The 20,338-nt window shown below is 40.9% G+C and overlaps 1 long non-coding RNA gene across 1 annotated transcript in view; it reads right to left on the bottom strand.

Annotated features, from left to right (window-relative positions):
- Positions 1-15,261, bottom strand: part of LOC132648917 (uncharacterized) — a 334,735-nt gene extending 319,474 nt beyond the window's left edge. Inside the window, exon 1 of the long non-coding RNA XR_009587304.1 lies at positions 14,974-15,261. This is a non-coding gene — a long non-coding RNA (uncharacterized LOC132648917). The remainder of the gene's footprint in view (positions 1-14,973) is intronic.
- Between the last annotated feature and the right edge of the window lie 5,077 nt (positions 15,262-20,338).

Raw genomic sequence — 20,338 nt, 5'->3', positions numbered from 1 at the left:
AATTGATGAATACAACACCTACAAAACTCATTGAACACAGAGAAGTCAGTCTCTGACACTGCCAAGAAACACACAAGACAGGCCAGAGACTTAGAGGAATCCAAATACTATGGTTCTGCTAAAGAAACCTAGCCATAAAATGGCTACGGGACTTGGGAGCTTCCAGCATTGAGAGAAAAAATGGACACAAGCCCACCCCCCTAACCAAATCAGAAGCTATCTACAATTGATTGCCACTTACAAATGAAAAACTAGTTAGTTTTCTCCAAGGGAGTCTCACTGGTTATATAAACAGCTATTAAAGCCAGGCCCCGGGTCCAGCAATAAAATGAACTCAGTAGCACCTTTGGGGTCCTTTGTCTCATAAGATTTTGACAAGAATTTTTTTATTATTAAATTTTTATTTTTTATATTAATTGTAGTTTATTAACTTTGTATCCCAGCTGTAGCCCCCTTGCTCATTCCTTCCCAATTCCACCCTCCCTCACTCATCTCTTCCCATGCCCCTCTCCAAGTCCACTGATAGGGGAGGTCTTCCTTCCCTTCCATCAGACCCTAGCCTATCAGGTCTCATCAGAACTGGCTGCATTGTCTTCCTCTGAAGCCTGGCAAGGCTGCTTCCCCCTCAAAGTTTTTTTTTTTAATTCAAGTTATTTGCATACATGTTATGGCTTGGGTTTTTAAGGGAATCTCTGCACACATGAGCATGCATATCTCTGCCTTCTTTTGTTTTGTTTCCTTATTAGTTTGTTTTTACTTAGTCCAGTCTGTTCTGGTTTCATTTTACCTTATTGAATGTTATTATTCTTCTTTAGATGCTCTCTGTTTTCTAACAAGAAATAGAAAGGATGTGTATTTTGATGAAAGTCAAGATTGGAGGAATCTCAGAGGCGTTGAGGGAGGATAAACCATGATCAGAATATATTACATGTGAAACATCTATTTTCTTTTTTTTTGAGATTTTTTTTAATTTTATTTTTTTCTTATCAGTTACATTTTATTAACTCTGTATCCCAGCCGTGTCCCGCTCCCTCATTCCCTCCCAATCTCACCCTCCCTCCCTCATCCCCACCCTGCCCCTTTCCAAGTCCACTGATAGGGGGGGAACTCCTCCCCATTCATCCGATCCTGTTTTATCAGGTATCTTCAGGAATGGCTGCAAAGCCCTCCTCTGTGGCCTAACAGAACTGCTCCTTCCTTGTGGGGTGGGGAGACCAAAGAACCAGTCATTGAGTTCCTGTTAGAAATAATCCTTGTTCCCCTCACTATTACTGAGCTACTACAGGCTACATCTGAGTGGAGGTTCTAGGTTATATCCATACATGGTCCTTGGTTGAATGTCAGTCTCAGAAAAGACCCTGTGCCCAGATATATTTGGTCCTTGTGGAGCTCCTATTCTTTCCCCATCATACTAACTCCCCTTCTTTCTTATGATTCCCTGTACTCTGCCGAAGGTTTGGTCATGAGTCTTTGTATCTGCTTTGAAAACACTGCTAGTTAGAGTCTTTCAGATGCGCTCAGTAGACTCCTGTCATACGTTCAATGCACATCCTATTTGTCTTTCTAAAAGAGGATTAGTCATCTTACCCCATGTCCGCTCTCTTGATTATCTTTTTTAGTATATAGATTTCATTATGTTTATCATATCTTATAGGTCTCTATAAGTGAGTATATCCCATGTTTGTCTTTCTCCTTCTGGGATATTTCACTCAGAATGATCTTTTCTAGATCCCACCATTTGCCTGCAAATTTCATGATTTCCTCCTTTTTTATTGCTGAGTAGTATTTCATTGTGTAAAAATACCACAATTTCTGTACCCATTCCTCCGTTGATGGACATCTGGGTTATTTCCAGGTTCTGGCTATTACAAGTAAAGCTGCTATAAACACGGTTGAGCAAGTATCCCTTTTGTGTATTTGAGCAAAGTTTGGGTATATACCTAGCAGTGGTATAGCTGGGTCTTGAGGAAGCACTATTCCTAATTGTCTTAGAAAGTGCCAGATAGCTTTCCAGAGTGGTTGTACCAGTGCTGGTCCAACTGGATGTCTACATGCAGAAAAATGAAAATAGATCCATACTCATCACCCTGCACAAAACTAAAGTCCAAGTGGATCAAAGACCTCAACATAAAACCAGATACTCTAAATCTGTTAGAAGAAACATCCATTTTTAATAAAAAGAAAAAAACAAAAATAAAGTTAAACTCAAGTCAAATATCTACCTGAAGCAACATGTTAAAGAAATTGTTGCCTAGAATTACCTAAAGTTCTCATCTTAAAAAAAAAGAGAGAGAAAGAAAGAAAGAAAGGAAGGAAGGAAGGAAGGAAGGAAGGAAGGAAGAAAGAAAGAAAGAAAGAAAGAAAGAAAGAAAGAAAGAAAGAAAGAAAGAAAGAAAGCTCCCTGCCAGATCAACCTGGGGCACCCTCAGCAGAGGTGAGCTACATCTCCAAGCTCTATAGCCCACATTCCTGATGAGGCCACAGGGACCCAGAAACATCCAGCTATTATTGAATGGCCACAGCATGAGGCCTGCTGCACCAGGAACATCCAGTCCAAGGCTTCCCACTGAAGGCCTGCTCCACAGGAACATCCACGTTAAGCTTACCTTCCTCATCTGCTCCACAGGAACATCCACGTTAAGCTTACCTTCCTCATCTGCTCCACAGGAACATCCACGTTAAGCTTACCTTCCTCATCTGCTCCACAGGAACATCCACGTTAAGCTTACCTTCCTCATACCTGCTATACCAGGAACCCAAGGACAACCAGGTGGCAAAAGGCCAGCATAAGAATGCAATCAACAAGAGCAATATGGGCAATATGGCATCTTCAGAGCACAGCTAGCCCTGGACACCCTAACACATCCAAAGCATCTTCAACCTAATCTTATGAAGATGATAGGGACCTTTAAAGAGGAAATAAGTAAATCCCTTAAAGACAAACAGGAAAATAAAGTCAAATAGGTAGAGGTCTTTAAAGAGGAAATGAATAAATCACTTAAAGAAAAACAAGATTAAACAGGTGAAGAGAAGGAATAAAACCATTCAAGACCTGAAAATGGAAGTACAGACAATAAAGAAAGCACAAGCTCAGGGAATCCTGGAGATGGAAAAACTAAGCAAGAGAACAGGAACAACAGAGGCAAGCATCACCAACAGAATACAAAAAACTGAAGAGAAAATCTCAGGCATAGAAGATTCAATAGAAGAAATTGATAAGTCAGTCAAAGAAAATGTTAAATCTAAAAAATTCCTGACACAAAACATCCAGGAAATCTGGGATATGGTGAAAAGACCTAACCTGAAGATAATAAGAATAGAAAAAGAACAGAACAACACAAGGACTACAAAATATTTTCTATAAAATCATAGAAAATTTCCCCAACCTAAGACAGAGATGCCTATAAACATACAAGAAGCGTACAGACCACCAATTAGATTGGACCAGAAAAGAAAATCCTCCGACCAAATAATAACCAAAACACTAAATCTACACAACAAAGAAAGAATATTAAAAGTTGCAAAGGAAAAGGGGCAAGTAACTTACAAATGCAGACCTATCAGAATTACACCAGACTTCCCAACAGAGGCTCTCAAAGCTAGAAGAGCCTGGACAGATGTCTTATAACCTCTAAGAGAATACAGATGCCAACCTAGAATAGTACACCCAGCAAAACTCTCAACCACCACAAGATATTCCAAGACAAAAACAAATTTAAATGATGTCTATCCACAGATTCAGCCATACAGAAAATACTAGAAGAAAAATTCCAAGCTAAAGAGGTTAGATATATCTAAGACAACACAGAAAATAATTAATTCCACACCAGAAAAAAAGGAAGCACACAGAAAAACACATACGCTAACACCACCAACATCCAAATAACACGAATTAATGATTATTGCTCATTAATGTATTTCCACATCAGTGGTCTCAGTTCCCAATAAAAAGACACAGGTTAACAGAATGGATGTGAAAGCAGGATCCATCATTCTGCTGCATATAAAAAACACACCTCACCAACAAAGTTAGAGATTATTTCAGAGTAAAAGGCTAGAAAAAGGTTTTCTAAGCAAATGGACCCAAGAAGCAAGCTGGAGTAGCCAGACTAGTATCTAATAAAAATGGACTTTCAACCAAAATTAATCAAAAGAAATGGGGAAGGACACTCATACTCATCAAAGAAAGTCAACCAAAATGAGGTTTCAATTCTGGACAAAACAAGAGCACCCACATTTGTTTTAAAAAAATTACTAAAGTGTAAGTCACACATCAATTTCCACACATTAATATTGGGAGACTTCAACACCCCACTCTCACCAAAAGACAGAATATTGAGAAAGAAACTAAACAGAGAAATAATTAAACTAACAGATACTGTAAATCAAATAGTCCTAGCAGATATCTACAGAACATGTCACCCAAACACAAAGAAATATACGTTCTTCTCTGCACCTCATGGAACCTTCTCCAAAACTGACCATATACTTTGTCACAAAGCAAGCCTCAACAAATACAAAAAAAAAAAAAAAAATCAAAAATAACCCCTTGTATCTTACCAAACCACAATGGATTAAAGCCGGATTTCAACAATAACAGAAAAAAAAACAAAACCTACAACCAAATGGAAACTGACAATGCTCTATTCAATGAACACTGAGTCATGGAGGAAAACAAAGAAATTAAATAATTTTTACAATCCAATAAAAATGAATAAAATCATATGCAAACTTATGGAACATAATGAAAGCAATACTAAGAGGGAAGTTCATAGCACTAAATGCCTTCATTAAAAAACTGGAGAGTTCTCATACTAACAATTTAAAAGCACACTTGAAAGCTCTAGAACATAAAGAAGCAAACACACCCAAGAAAAGTAGATGGCAGGAAGAAAAAGTTGAGGGAAGGAGCTAAAAATAATAAATTAGAAACAAAGAGAACAACAGAATAAATAAAACCAAGAGCTGGTTCTTTGAGAAAATCAGCATAATAAACAAACTCTAATCCAAACTAACCAAAAGGTAGAGAGACAGTATCCAAATTAACAAAATGAGAAATGAAAAGGGGGACATAACAACAGACAATGAGGAAATCCAAGGAATCATTAGATCTTGCCTCAAACACCTGCACTCCACAAAATTGGAAAATCTAAACAAAATGGACAATTTTCTTGATTGATACCATTTACTAACATTAAAACAAGATCAGGTCAAAAATTTAAGTAGACCTATAATCCCTAAATAAATAGAAGCAGTCATTAAAAGTATCCCAACAGAGAGAAGCCCAGGGCCAGATGGTTTTAGCTCAGAATTTCTACTAGACTTTCAAAGAAGAGCTAATACCAACACTCCTCAAACTCTTCCACAAAATAGAAACAGAAGGAACTTTGCCAAACTCATTCTGTTAAGCCACAGTCACCCTGATACCTAAACCACACAAAGACCCAACAAAGAAAGAGAATTTTAGACCAATTTCACTCATGAACATCGATTCAAAAACATTCAATAAAACACTCAGAAACCAAATCCAAGAGCACATCAACTACATCATCCACCATGATCAAATTGGCTTTATCCCAGGGATGCAGGAATGATTCAACATACAAAAATCCATCAGTGTAATCCACCACAAAAACAAACTGAAAGAAAAAAATCACATGTTCATTTCATTAGATCCAGAAAAGTCCTTCAACAAAGTCCAACACCTTTTCATGATAAAAGTCTTAGAGAGATCAGAGATACAAGGCCTATATATGAACATAATAAAAGCAATATACAGCAAGCCAATAGTCAACATAAAATTAAATGGAGTGAAATTCAAAGCAATTCCACTAAATTCAGGGACAAGGCTTCCCACTCTCTCCATATCTCTTTAATATAGTGCTTGAAGTCCTAGCTAGAGCAATAAGACAACTGAAGGAGATCAAGGAGTTATAAATTGGAAAAGAAAAAGTCTAAGTGTCATTATTCATGGATGATATGATCGTATATATAAGTGATCCCAAAAATTCTATCAGGGAATTCCTACAGCTGATAAAACCTTCAGCAAAGTGGCTGAATAGAAAATTAACTCTACTGTGGCCTGGTAAGGCTGCTCCCCCCCCCCCAGAGGGAGGTGATCAAAGAGCAGGCCAATCAGATTATGTCAGAGGCAGTCCCTCTTCACATTACTATGTAACCCAATTGGACTCTGAACTGCCCTGGGCTACATCTGTGCAGGGGTTCTAGGTTATCTCCATGAATAGTCCTTGGTTGGAGTATGAGTCTCTGGGAAGTTCCCTATGTTCAAATTTTCTTGTTCTGTTGCTCTCCTTGTGGAGACCCTGTCCTCTCCAGCTCTTACTATTTCCCAGTTCTTACCTAAAATTCCGTTCTCCTGCCCAACAGTTGCCCATCCGGCTCAGCATCTGCTTTGATAGTCTGAAGGGCAGAGGCTTTCAGAGGCCCTCTGTGATAGGTTCCTAGGTTGTTTCCTGTTTTCTTTTGATGTGAACTGACAGACTAAGATCAGAAAGGAGAGGAGAACCTCCCCTATTAGTGGACTTGGGGAGTGGCATGCAAGCAGAGGGAGGAGGGAGGGTGGGATTGGGAGGAGAGGAGGGAGGGGCTTATGGGAGGATGCAGAATGAATAAAGTGTAATTGATGAAAAAATTAAAAAAAAAGAATTTTACAGAGGCAAAAAAAAAACAGCAACATGATGTTATATTCCTAATAGAGTTGTTTCCAGAAATATTGTTTATAAAAGTAACTTTTAATTCACATGAAAAAAAAAAAGAAAATTAACTCAAAAAATCAGTAGACATCCAGTATACAAATGATAAACTGACCTAGAAAGAAATTAGGGAAACTACATCCTTCAAAATCACCACAAAAAAAAAAAAAAAAAAAAAAAAACATAAAATATCTCCATGTAACTCTAACCAAGCAAGTGAAAGACTTGTATGACAAGAACTTTAAGTCATTGAAGAAAGAAATTGAAGAAAGATATCATAAGATGAAAAGATCTCTCATGCTCATGTATCAGCAAGATTAACATAGTAAAACAGCCAAGTGGATCAAAGACCTCAACATAAAACCAGATATACTAAACCTAATAAAAGGGAAAGTGGGAAATAGCATTAAACTCATTGGTACAGGAGACAACTTTCTGAACCAAATACCAACAGCTTAGGAACTAAGATAGACAATTAATAAATGGAACTCCATGAACTGAAAAGCTTCGGCAAGGCAAAGGATATTGCCAATAGGACAAAATGGCAGCCTATAGAATGGGAAAAGATCTTCACCAAGCCTACATCCTACAGAGGTCTAGTATCCAAAATATATAAGGAACTCAAAAAATTAAACACCAACAAAACAAATAACCCAATTAAAAATTGGGGTACAGAGCTAAACAGAGAATCCTCAACAGAGGAATCTTGAATGGCCAAGAAGCACTGAAAGAAATGTCCTTAGTCATCAGAAAAATACAAATCAGAATGACTCTGAGATTTTAATCGTATACCCATCAGAATGGCTAAGATCAACAACTCAAGTGATAGCACATGCTGGTAAGGATGTGGAGCAAGGGGAACAATCCTTCATTGCTTTTGGGAGTGAAAACTTGTATAACTATTATGGAAATTAATCTGGAGGTTTCTCTTGAAATTGAGAATAGGTCTACCTCAAGACCAGCTATACCACTCTGGGGCCGAAAGATGCTCAAGTACACAAGAAGGACACTTGCTCAACTATGTTCATAGCAGCTTTATTTGTAATAGCCAGAATCTGGAAACAACCTAGATGTCCCTCAGCTGAAGAATGGATAAAGAAAATGTGGTACATTTACAAAATGGAATACTACTCAGCTATTAAAAATAAAAATGTTGTGCAATTTGCAGGCAAATGGGTGGAACTAGAAAAGATAATCCTGAGTGCGGTAACCCAGACCCAGAAAGACATGCATGGTATGTACTCACTTATAAGTGATTATTAGCCATAAATTACACTTATGAGTGGATATTAACTATGCTATAATCCACAGACCCAAAGAAGCCAAAGAAGACCCAAAGGAGGCTGCCTGAATCTCAGAAGGGGAAATAAAAGAGTGATCTGAAGTAGATGGAGTGATGGAACTGGGTAGAGGAGGGGTGGGGAAAGATAATGGGGTACAATCAGGTATGAGAAGGGAAGAATGGAGATGGGGAAACTAGGAGAGAGAATGGAAATTGGTTGCATGGGAGGCATTCCTGGGGCAGGGAGGCTCCTGGGAGTCTATGGGGTGACCCTAACTGAACCTTCTAACAGCAGGGGATACGGAGCCTGAAATTGCTAACTCCTGTAGCTAGGTGAGACTTGAGGGGAAGGGGATGCCAACCCACCCGTAAAACCTCCAACCCAAAATTTGTCTCACCTACAAAAAGTGTAAGAATAAAATGGAGCAGAATTGAAGGAATGGCAAACCAATGACTGGCCCAACTTGAGACCCATCCCATGGGAGAGAGTCAACCCCTGTCACTATTAATGATACTCTGCTATGCTTGCTCGTAGACAGGAGCCCAGCATAATTGTCTTCCTGGAGGCTTCAGCCAGCAGCTGATGTAAACAGCCAAACAATAGGCCTAGCACGGGACTTTTGTAAAACAGTGGGAGAAAGGATTGAAGGAGCTGGAGGGGTCAAGGAAGGGCAAGAAGACCTACAGAGTAAACTAACCCCCATGGGACCTCACAGAGACTGAACCACTAACAGAAGAGCATGCATGGGCTGGACCCATACTTCCTACACATATGTAGCAGATATGCCGCTTGGTCATCATGTGGGTCCCCTAACAATGGGAGTAGGGGCTGTCTCTGATTCTGTTGTCTGCTTTTGGATCCCTTTCCCCTAGCTAGGCTGTTTTATCTGGCCTCAGTGGAAGAAGATTCATTTAGTCCTGCTGCGACTTGAAGTATCTGAGTGGGTTGGTACCCTGAGAAGGAGATGGGGGAATGGGGAAGAAAATGGGGTTTGAGGGTGGGACTGGGAGGAGAGGAGGGAGGGGGTTGGTATCAGGCTTTAAAGTGATTAAATAAATATAGAGAAATAAATATATATATGGAAGAAAAATTAAATAAAAATGAAAGAGAAAAAAGAAAATATTTGCTTCACAGTAGTCCATCACTCAAAAGCGGCTCCTCAAGGTTAACCTCACATTGGGAAGAGTATAAAACAATAGAGCAACAAATCCCAGCAAAGCTGACAGAACCTGTCACAAAGCACACCTACACATCAAGTGGCTGTTGGCTTACAAATGCCTTGATCAAATGAGCACAACTGAGTGAGTGACAGGCTAGAGATACTGCAGTTTGTCATGAGGCTGTATGACCTTAATAAAAGTCTTCATGTCTCTGTAAGCATGTAGCACAGTGTGTGGTATGAAGTAAGTAGATCACTGCCCCTGGGTCACAGACAAAGATACATTTTAATAAAACTAACTAAACCTCAGCCTTACCAAGTTATTTATTTCCTTACAATTTGGAGGGGAAAAAAAAAAAAAAACTCTTTTCCCAAAATCTCACAGGTTGTAGCAGCTACAAAAAAAAAAAAAAAAAAAAAAGTAGACACTTCTGCTTTGGCTGTAGGCTGCTTACAACAGCCATGTCCTCTTTTCAGCAGTCAAGTCTCTCAGCATCTCTGCCTCTGAACAGATAACACTGACCTCTCTGCCTTAGACATGGCCAATATTCCTTCTCCCCTCATGCCTGGCCAACAGAACAGTTTTCACTTCCCCTTGCCACATCTTTGAAGCTTACATGAGTCCAAGTGACTTTCCCTCAGTTCTATACATATGAAGACTCTTATTCACCCCCCTAGGCCTTGTCACTTCTCAGTGTCTCCACAGTGTGTCAAATCTACTCTTCTCCACCCAGGGCTCTCTTAATCCATCCCTAGCACAGTTGCCATGCTAATCAGCCAGAAGCAGCAAGGTGGTAATGAAAAATGTTGATGTCTTTTACACAAGACCAGCTCTACAAACACTCTGTGGTTAACTCAGAATATTTGTTTCATGTAATTTGTAAATTTTTCACTACTGGACTGAAATAATTCCTAGACACCAACTATAATTTACTGCTGTTAGTCCATTTTTTTATTACTGCATAATTAAAACCTACTGTTGAGTTGCCCTGTGAGGAAACATTGGCATTATACAGTGTGCATCTTAATTGGCCACACAGCCAGCATCCCTTTCCCAGAATCCCTGCTCCTCTGTAGTGATGTGTGTACATAATTCTCAAGAGTCCATTAAGTAGCTGCAAACCATAGCCTTTCAAAGGACCTCTACTCTGATTCCCCAGTGATGGAATGTACGGCAGTTTCAGGGTGGAGGACCATGACGTAAGGGCATGAGGGCTAGGGAACTTCAATGTGAGTGACAACAGAATGTAGAAAGGAAGCTTGGGTGACATCAGTGGTCTTTCTCCTCTGGATATATTCCCTGCAACCATAGGAGCTAATGAGTCTATTACGAAGCTAATGACACAAGTTCTTCCTTTTCTTACAGGAAAAGCACAGCAGTCTATAGCTCCATCCCTTTCTATAGCAACTGTTTAACAACTGCTTTACAAAAGAGAAGTTCAAAAACAAATAATACACGGTCACTGACCTCAATAAGCTCACATTGTAGTAGAATAAATGTTCGTATAAATAAATGTATGGCTCCTAATGACACTACAAGTGATGAGTAGTTCTTTGATAGGACGTTACAGTGCTTTGAATGAGAATGTCCCCCACAGACTCAAATATTTGAACACTTGATCCGTAGTTGGTGAAGTTGTAGAACCTTTGGTAGAAGGGAAACACATCACTGGGGGGGTGTGGATGTTTACAGTTTGGCCCCATTTCCTGCTTGCTCTCTGCTTCTTGCTTTCATTTGAAAGTAAGCGCTTTCAGCCTCTTATTTCATGTTTGCTACTCAGTGCTATGCCTTCCTGCTGTGAGGTACTCTTATCCCTCTGGAACCATAAGCCCAAATAAACTCTTCCATAAGATGTGTTTAGTCAGGATGTTTTATCACAACAACAGAAAATTAACTAATACAGATGGAATGGAGATGAATCTTAGAATCAGAGAAATGATAATTCAAATCTCACTTTTGCAATGTGTCCAGATCCATTGCAGATTCCTCTCCTTTAGAACAGCAATCTCATTGAAAAACTCCAGCTTCTTTCTCTAACAATAGCAGTAAAACGCTCCCCTGCAGGAAGGATCAATGACTGCAAATAGAGATGTCTACTGAAAGGACCTAGATGGTGCTGTGGTCCTCTCCGTTCAGATCCTCACTTTGGGAAGGTACAGTGAAAGAATCGGGTGAGTAGATTGTAAATGGCATGTCAAGCCCCTGGCAGAGTGAAGTCTGTTAAAGGCATTTGATAAATAGTAGTTATCATAGTTGACAGTACTATGGAAAACGCCAGCTTCTGGTGTTCCTGCTACTTAAATAACTCCAGACTTTACTTCTCTCTGAGTGTCATCAGTTTTCCAAAGAATTTATTCCTACAACATGAAGCTGCTCTGTTTTAGCTCCTCCTTGAGCACATACAGCTCCATACATTGGGGAAAAAAATCTTGTGTCTTGGGCACAGACAATGGATGGCACCTGTACCCACATCTCCACATCCTCTCTGTAGATTCCTGACCAGCACTTGTCCATAGCTTCATTACACATAGAGCTAGCTCCTGCCATCTGTCACTCTTGCCTCTTGATTATGGACATTCTGTCCCTGTCCTAGGTTTTCCATGCCAACCGGAGCTGCTTTTGCTGATCCATCTAAAGAGCTGCACCACCCACTCAGTACATAGAATTGCTCTCTGTGCTTTTCTATTTGTCCCTCTGAAAACTGTAATCAGGCTGAGTTTTACATATAATTTTGTGGTGACACTCTCTAAACCTTCAGAATGGCTCTCTTCCCATCACCTCTGAGAAAAGTCCAACCCTGCGCATGGCCTTGGCAATCCTTTGAGTCTCACCCTTCACTCTCTTCTCCAGGCTCTCTTTGCACCAGCCCCATCTATGCATCTGGGGCTGCATGAGTCCTATGCTCTGTTTTCCCTTCACCAGCCCCTGCTGTGCAGAATGCTGCCCACCAATCCTCCACAGGCTTCACTCACCTTCACTCTGCTTCTTAGCCCTTTCTTAATCCTCAAACAAAATCATGACCCTCTTGCTCATGTCACTCTTGCTCACAATATACTGGTCTTTTCCTTCAAAAGATTAATTACAATTATGAACTTTGTTTCTTTATGTATTTGCCTATCATTGAGAACAAGAGAAAGAAACTTGTTCTAAAACCCACCATTTTGTTTTCAGACTGCATTTTCTCATAGGGGAAAACTAAGTTCACATTCCCAGGCCCAGGAACAAACTCCTATACCGATTGGTGAAAAATGTAACAATAACTTGGCACAGATGTTTGTCTTCTGCAAGCTTAAATATTCTGTAATATTCTGGCTCAGGGTCGAAGTTCAGCTTCCAAATCCATTCTGTGGCCCTGATCAATCAGTAGCGGCTTGATTACAATAAATGTCACCTGCATTGACTTGGTGTTTGTGTTATACTGGATTTAAGCAGATTCCATAGCACATATTTTACCTAATGACCTTCCTTCCCTTTCAGAAAAGATGTATCATAAGTGTCAGAAACATATTTCTATGGAAAGATGCACAAGAGAAAACCATAACAATTCTATTCAATCAAAGTTTTACATTATGTGGCGCCTTCAAAAATGAAGACAGAAAAGACCCAAAGGAGAATACTACTAAGCCTACATTTAGTGTATCATGGAAAACTACATAGAAATGATGAGGTGCAGCTGTTAAGAGCATTTTCTGGGAAATTGTAAGAACTGGAGTTCAAATCCAAGAAACAATATAACAAGTCCTGTGCATAACTGTAATCCTAGCCCCAAAACAGGTAGAGATGGGAGGATCCCCAGAGCTTGCTGACTTCCAGCCTAGTTGAGAAAACAACAGGGAGAAATTCTGCTTCAAAGGAATAGATGGAGAGAGAGGAAGATGCTCAGTGCCCTCTTCTGGCCTGTGACATGCGCACACACACACACACACACACACACACGGAGAAAGAGTGGGCTAATATAGAAGACTAAAGGGAGAAATCAGATTATTTTTTGGTCCCACCATACACATCTTCATCCCTGAGCATGGGACAGGATGAATTCTGAAATAACCCATTCTGAAATGATCCAAATTCAGGCCAGATAGATCAAGGAATTTCCTTGTAGTGAGATTTTATATATAAAGAAGGTTAGACAACATTCTTAGATTAACTAACTGGGTTTAAGGGAATGAGGTCCTGGTTACTCTGACTCCTCTTGTAGGAAGGAATTCTCATTTTCGTGGCCTATCATGACATAGAGAAGGTATCAGGAGAAAGTAAGATGGGAGGTCACAAAGAGACCTTGCTACTGAGGCCATTCCAATAGTCTTCAGCTCAAAGTATTCAGCCAAAGTATTCAGGGTCATAATGTGGAATCTTGTTTTCTGAGTCTAGATTCTGAATTCCCCAAAGATGAGACTCTCACGCCTAGCTGACAACCCTAAGCTCTGCACAAGTGTGTCTGCTGCAGAGGCCTCCATGAAGGTCTCCTGAAGCCTCACCGCCCTCTCCCTCTGCCTGCAGTGACCCTACTGTTCAATGCAGTGTAAGACAGTGCTCCCTAGAATTCTGTTTGTATTTCAGTGTATGAGCAAATGACATGGGGTTATACACGGTGTCTTGTTGCATCAAAGCTTTTTCCCGCTTTTCCTGTCCAGGTCAAAGAATAGTTCTTAAATGTAAAGAGGTCCTGATCCCATGCATAGAAAATATTAACAGACCTGCTTTGGGACAATCTTGTGGCCAGACCAACAGAAGCTCCTTTCTGAAAGGGGTTCATAGTGAAGACTAGAATGAACATATACCAAAGGAGCTTACTCAGACATCCAGCAGAAATGGAGAGATCATAGACAAGAGGGGTGATGGTATAGATGATGTTAGATTTAAAGGAGACACAGCTTACAAGATTTGGGAGTGAGACAACAAGTCAAGAGAAGTAAGGTGTTAGGCGCGGATCCTAGGAATCTGGCTTGCAAAATTGAATGGGTGATGGACACAGCCACAGAGGTGAAGCACCATGAGACAGGGCTCTCTGGGGCAGTATGAAATGAAGCCAGAAAAAAAAGGAAGTTGGGCTCTCATGTATGAACCAAAGGATCCTGGTGTTTTCTCCTCAGAGAAGCCTTCTGACCCGAATACTATGGTAGGAAGGTGGGTACCCTCATGTGTAGCTCTACAAGGCAGTGGTGTGAGGAGGACAGAGACTCAGTCTGCTCTTTCTTCCCAGATTCTTTTCCACCTCTGACTTTCTCTGAGACCAGCAAGGAGAATGAAGATAAGGTTCTACAGAGATAGTCCACTGAAGCAGAGAATTCACCGCGGTTTCAAATGGCAAAAACCATTCTCCCTGTGTACAAGTGGATTATCACATGAACAGTTAACGGCTTTGAACGTTACTTCCTGCTACGTTCACATACGATGTCTGTTGCCTTCAAGGAGAGGGATTTTAACCCAAGACTGCATGGCGCTAAGGCAGAACTTTTCCCCGAGCTTTAGTGAATTTCTTTGACCCCGCCACACAGCTGACCTCCCACAAGCAAAGCAAGCGTTTCCCAGGTGGTTAAACACACCGGCGGTGAGGCCTTTGACCGCACAATAGAATAAAGTAATTGGCCTCCACAGAGATCAAAACCACAACCTTGTCCTTATTTGATCGTCAGGTCGCTGAAGTGCTTAAGGCAGACAAACCCTCGCCATCACCAGGCTGAAAAACATTTTATTTCCCTTCATATTTGGAGGGTTGCTGATCTATGAAAACATGCTCAGCCTTTCTAAATAAGCCGCTGGATAGAATGGAAGCAAGTGATGTTCCTATAAATTATCAAACGGAAAAGCTCTTACAAGATCAGCCGAGGGCTCAAGCGATGGCAGGTACCAGGTCCTGGAATCAGCCTTGGAGATGAGCAAAAACAGCCCTGGCGCTGGTCCTCGGGTCTGGGCTGCCTCTCAGCCTAGCCACGTGCTGTCATTGCCACCTGCTGGACGAGCAGCGCATATGTTTCTGCCTCCCTTACTCGGAGCTCCTCCCTCATCTTGATTTTCCTCTGTCTTCTGGGGGGCGGGCGGGAATTATGCTATCCGTACACAGGCTCTTCTGGAGGGTCCCATGCTAAAGAAAGGCAGGTAGGAACTCATGCACACCCTGAGATCGCTGTGTGAGGAGCAAGAGGACGGGGGCTGAGGAAAGGAGTCCCGAGAGCCACTCCTGGAAGCACCTCCCACACCCCAGATTCCAACAGTCCCCATTCCTGACCCCCAAGGCTTTAGGACCACTGTCTGTGAAACAGAAGCCTCTCGAAATCCCTTTTTATAGGCCAGGTACACGCCCCCCTTGTGATTCCTCCCTTATAAGCACAGTTTGTGTGTCTCAGGGCAGCCAGGTTTTCTGCTTGGGAACAAAAAGCCTTCACTTCACACGACCACAAGCAGCAGGCTCTCTTCTTGAAAGAATGTCATGGAAATAAGTCCCCCATGCTAGAGCACTTTAAAAATTAAGGGCTTAACTGGACCTGCTGAGCGAGAGCCCAGCCTCCCATACCCATCAGCCATCACGCCTTCTAGACAAATATTTCTCAACCTGTGGGTCGCCACCATGGGAAAGCAGATATTTACAGTGGCAATTTTACAGCTGTGAAGTAACAACGAAAATAATTTTATGGTTGGGGGTCACCACAACACAAAGAACTGTATTAAAGGGTCACAGCATTAAGAAGGTTGAGAACCACACTGTTTTTGTTTTATTTCATTCGCCTCCGTGTCTTACTCTGTAGATACAGCCCATTGGACAAGGGGGGATTTACAAACAAGATAAAGACACTAGTCCTGGTTTCAGGCTGGAATAGAAAGAGGGGCTGCTGGCTGCAGGGCGGTGGTGTCACACACCTTTAATCCCAGCACTGCAGAGGCAGGGCCAGGCCCATCTCTGAGTTCAAGGCCAGCCTGGTCTACGGAGTTCCAGGACAGCCAGAGCTACACAATGAAACCCTGTCTCGGAAAAAAATAAAATAAAATAAAAAATATAAAGAAACAAAAAAAGGAGAGAAAGAGACAGAAAGGGAGGGAGGGAGAGAAAAAAGAAAAGAAAGATGGGCTAGAGAGAAATGTTGGTTAAAGGAAAATAAAAATCGTACTTTTATGAGGGTCCATTTGTCAACTGTTGACTGTAATTCCTGAGCTAATGGAGCCCTAGACAGAAGAGTCTTCCCTTACACCTGTGTCTTGTAGGATACTGCCTACGGTTTCTCCTGGCACCTTCAGTGTCAGCGCTGGTTTTTGTACAGGTTCTAGTGGGTCTAATTTTGTTCTTGTACATGCAGATACCTGGTTTTGTTAGCATTGTTGATGATGCTTTCTTTTCCCAATGCGTGGCTTTTGACAACTTGGTAAAATGCAGTCGGCTGCAGCTGCGTGCAGTCAGTTTGGGTGGTGTTGTTGTCATTATTCCACCGGTCTAAATGTCTGTTCTGTGCCAATATCATGCCGTTTTTATTATTCTAGCTCTATGAGAAATCTGGAATGGTAACTCCTCTACATTGTCTGTTTTTCTCAGTATTGCTTTGGCTACCGTTTCTTTCGTGGTTCATTGTGAATTTACCATGCTTTTTTCTAGTTCCGTCATGAATGTGGGGATTTTGGTTGAGACTGCATTGAATCTGTTCATTGATTTTGATGGAATGGCTGTTTCTACAGTATTAATTCTACAAGACCGTGAGAAGTCTAGAATCTTCCTCAATCTCTTTCTTCAGAGACTTGATGGTTTTAGAATATAAAAGTGTTACACTTTGAAGCTGAAACAGCCCATGAAGGTCATTATGGTTTTATGTACACTTGGTCACTAGCCTTTGGCACTGTTGGAAGTTAGTGGTATGATTAAGAAGTAGGGCCCTGCATGCGGGTTGATGCCCCAGGTCCCGCCTCTGAGAAAAAGGTATCAGACAGGTCTGATGCTCTTTGGGTGGATGACACCTAAATGAACATCGGTACAAAGTCCCAATTTATTTCTAATATCAGAGATCAGACCTCTACTCTTGCCTGATGCGTCTAAAACAAAAAGGGGGAACTGTAGAGAGCTGCGTAAGGCAGCGCCTTAAAGATGGAGCTGGTTTCCGCCTTCCACCTTCCCAATGGTGAGTGCTCTCTGTCACAAACAACTCCATATTTGGCTAAGGCTGAGGATCTGGCTTGCTTTCATGTATGTGGACCTATCTGCATTGCCCACGTGGCACGCTGGGGTTGGCTACCCAGAGGCTATTTAAGCTGTGGGCTGGCTTTCCCCAGGGTCAGAAGATTGTTCAAGGTTCCTGAATAAACTGCATTGAAAAAAAAAAAAAAAGAAGTAGGGCCCAGTGGAAGGAAGTTGGATCTTGGGGAACACATGTTAAAGAATAAATTCTAGAACTCAGTGCTCACTTTTTCCGGTCTTGGTTTTTGGTGTGTCTGTTTGCTTGTTGCCTTGTAAAGATAAACAGTTCTTTCCCCCAAAGCAAAGGAGCCCACTTGCCATGGACTAAAACTCCTGAAACCATGAGTGAAAAAATAAGCATTTCTTCATCTCTGGCATTTTGTCATAGCAACTGAGAACTAACTATTCCAGAAAGTCTTTAGAAATAATCAGACTTTATATAACCCAGTACCATGTACAATGACTATATACAGTTTAAAAATTAATATGAATAATTTAATTAAGGATTGGATATTGCCAGTCAGGTTGACAAAGGTAAAAGTAGCCCTATAATGAGCTCATTCCACTGTAGGGATGGTTCAGTCCCTTGCCTGCCATTCCCACGTCTCTCAGCAGTGTGAGCTTGAGTCGAGCACAGGCTGAGCTATCGTCATCTTTATAATCCCTTAAAAAGTCTTTTCAACTTCACATTTTTTCAGTGCTAAAGAGTGTTTTATAAAATTGTTGGTTTCAATGACTGCAGTTCAAAAGCATTCCCTGTGCTTCGTATCTTTACTTAAATATTTCAATGATAGTTGAAATAAACAATACTGAGTAAGACACTAAAAGAATTTGGAGCACAGCCCCCCTGAATAGAAAATGGAATAATGGCACGGCTGCATTTTGCTATTTCTGTTGGTTATACTTAAGACTAATTTCTAAGCCTACTTGAATAAGTGAGATTTGGCATAAACTTTGTAAAATACATGAAATAGAAAAAAGAATGAAAAGAACCAGAAAGCATCTCTTGATGCTGCACATACAAAAAATAATTAAATTCAAATATGTTTTGACATACCTCCAAAAAACAGCGAACAGGTTGTGCATATTCCTGTGGTTACACAGACTGTCAAAGCAGTAAAGAGATATAAAGCATTCCAAATAATCATTTCGGAGCCTGCATTACATAAACAAAACAAGCATAAAACAGAGACTCTCCTGTGCCCACATCCTCATTTGTGGCCAGTGAATAATGGGGTGCTCCGCACTCAGGCTTAGAATAAATATCTGCAGTGTTTACATCCTTCTCTCTCTGCCCCTCATTGCCCTCTGAGAGCCGGGCAGTAAATCCTAAAGTTATAGCTTGGCAAAAAGATTCGTAAAAACAAATTAGTGTCATTCTTCCATGAAAGATTTTGCCAGAACTAAAGCATACAGGGAAAAGGGGAAAGATGTACCTTCAAGAACATCTTTATTCATCCAACCAACACTGGAGCTTCTACCAGGTGCCAGGTGCTTTTCTGGGTGCAGAAATTATAAAGATAAACATGGCATGATCTCATATATGGAGGGAAATCTTTACCAAGGTCATAGACTTGACAAGGTGTCATTAAATACAGTTTTTAGAAGCATTCAAGAGGATAGCTTTTTATGAAAATCTCTTTAATAAAAAAAAAAAGAGGTCTATTTTGCTGGACTTTCCATGAAAATCTAACTACAGTGACAAAAGCCCCAGGCCAACTCATCTATTTTCTGCTACACTTGACACAGAATTATCTGTGCTTTCCAGAAATACTCTTCACCTACTCCAGGAATTTAAAATTATACAAAATGTTACATAAGCTGTTCATTGAGGGCAGAGTTTGAGTAAAACATTAGAATATAGAGAGGTTTTATAGCAAAGTATCATATAAGACAGAACGTGGCAAATATCCAGGGAATACACTTGCAGGTATGATGGAAAGTGATGTTTAGGGGGAAAGGAATCATGCAAGTTAAATTATTGTTTCATAAACTTCGCAGCCTAGACTCGGATGCTGATGCCTCCTAGGAACCCCATGAGAAAGGAAGGAAGAAAATGGATATAAGTGGGGAAGTGATTGAAAAACCAATCCAAAAAGAAGGGGGAGTTGAGAACAAGGCCCCAGCTGATATCCTAAGTCCACAAGGCAGCAAGAAGCTAAGTCACCATCAAGGTCCACAATCAGTGTGACATGGATTCTTCGCTTCATGTAGATATCCAAGCCATGTTGTTCTCACTAAGAGGGAACCCTACACACATTACAGGCTATGAAGAATGCTAAGCAGGATTGGACAGCCCAAGTTAGTCAAACTATCTGATATGAAACCAAAAAGAACCTTAGGAAAGGAGAAAGACACCAGTATTTTTGGTTCAAGTGCATGAGAAAAACAAATAGTCGTTGTCATTTTCAGTAACATCACCTACACCATCATCATCACTATCGATACCATTGCCATGCGCAATAGTGGCTACGGCGTCCTCATCATTTGCCAGGCATTGTTCCCAGCATTCTATGTATTATTAACTCATTTAAACCATAGCAACTCTATTACTATCTTCCTTACAGATAAGGCAACTGAGACACATGAGGACTTGGTCATTGCTCCAAGATCAACCTAAAATGTGGCTGACCCTCTACAATATTTTCGTTAAGCTTGTATAATCGAGAACACCCATCGTCTTGACTGCACTGCCACATCCTCTCTCTTACCTCTCTGCTTGTATTCCATGGCTTCCCACCTCTGTTTTTGTCACTTAGATTGGCAACCAATACTTTTTCCCTGGCAGCAAAATTCTACCACTTGTATTATGAAACCAAGAGAAGTATAAGCCAGGGCAGGGCTGTGAACGAATTGTGAGTTGAAGTAAGACCACCATCAAATCCACTTCTCTCTTTTCTTGGCCAAAAATGCAAAAAGATCATAGCAACAGAAGTAAGAGGGTTTGGGAGCTGATGAGCTAATGTTTTAACTTTGTTGCTGAACATAGTACACTCGTCCAAGACTGTCAGCTACTTACCCTCC

The sequence above is a fragment of the Meriones unguiculatus genome, chromosome 1 (assembly GCF_030254825.1).
Source record: "Meriones unguiculatus strain TT.TT164.6M chromosome 1, Bangor_MerUng_6.1, whole genome shotgun sequence".
Lineage (NCBI taxonomy): Eukaryota > Metazoa > Chordata > Mammalia > Rodentia > Muridae > Meriones > Meriones unguiculatus.
Note: the sequence above shows the minus strand (reverse complement) of the source record. Positions and strands in the feature narration are given on the sequence as shown.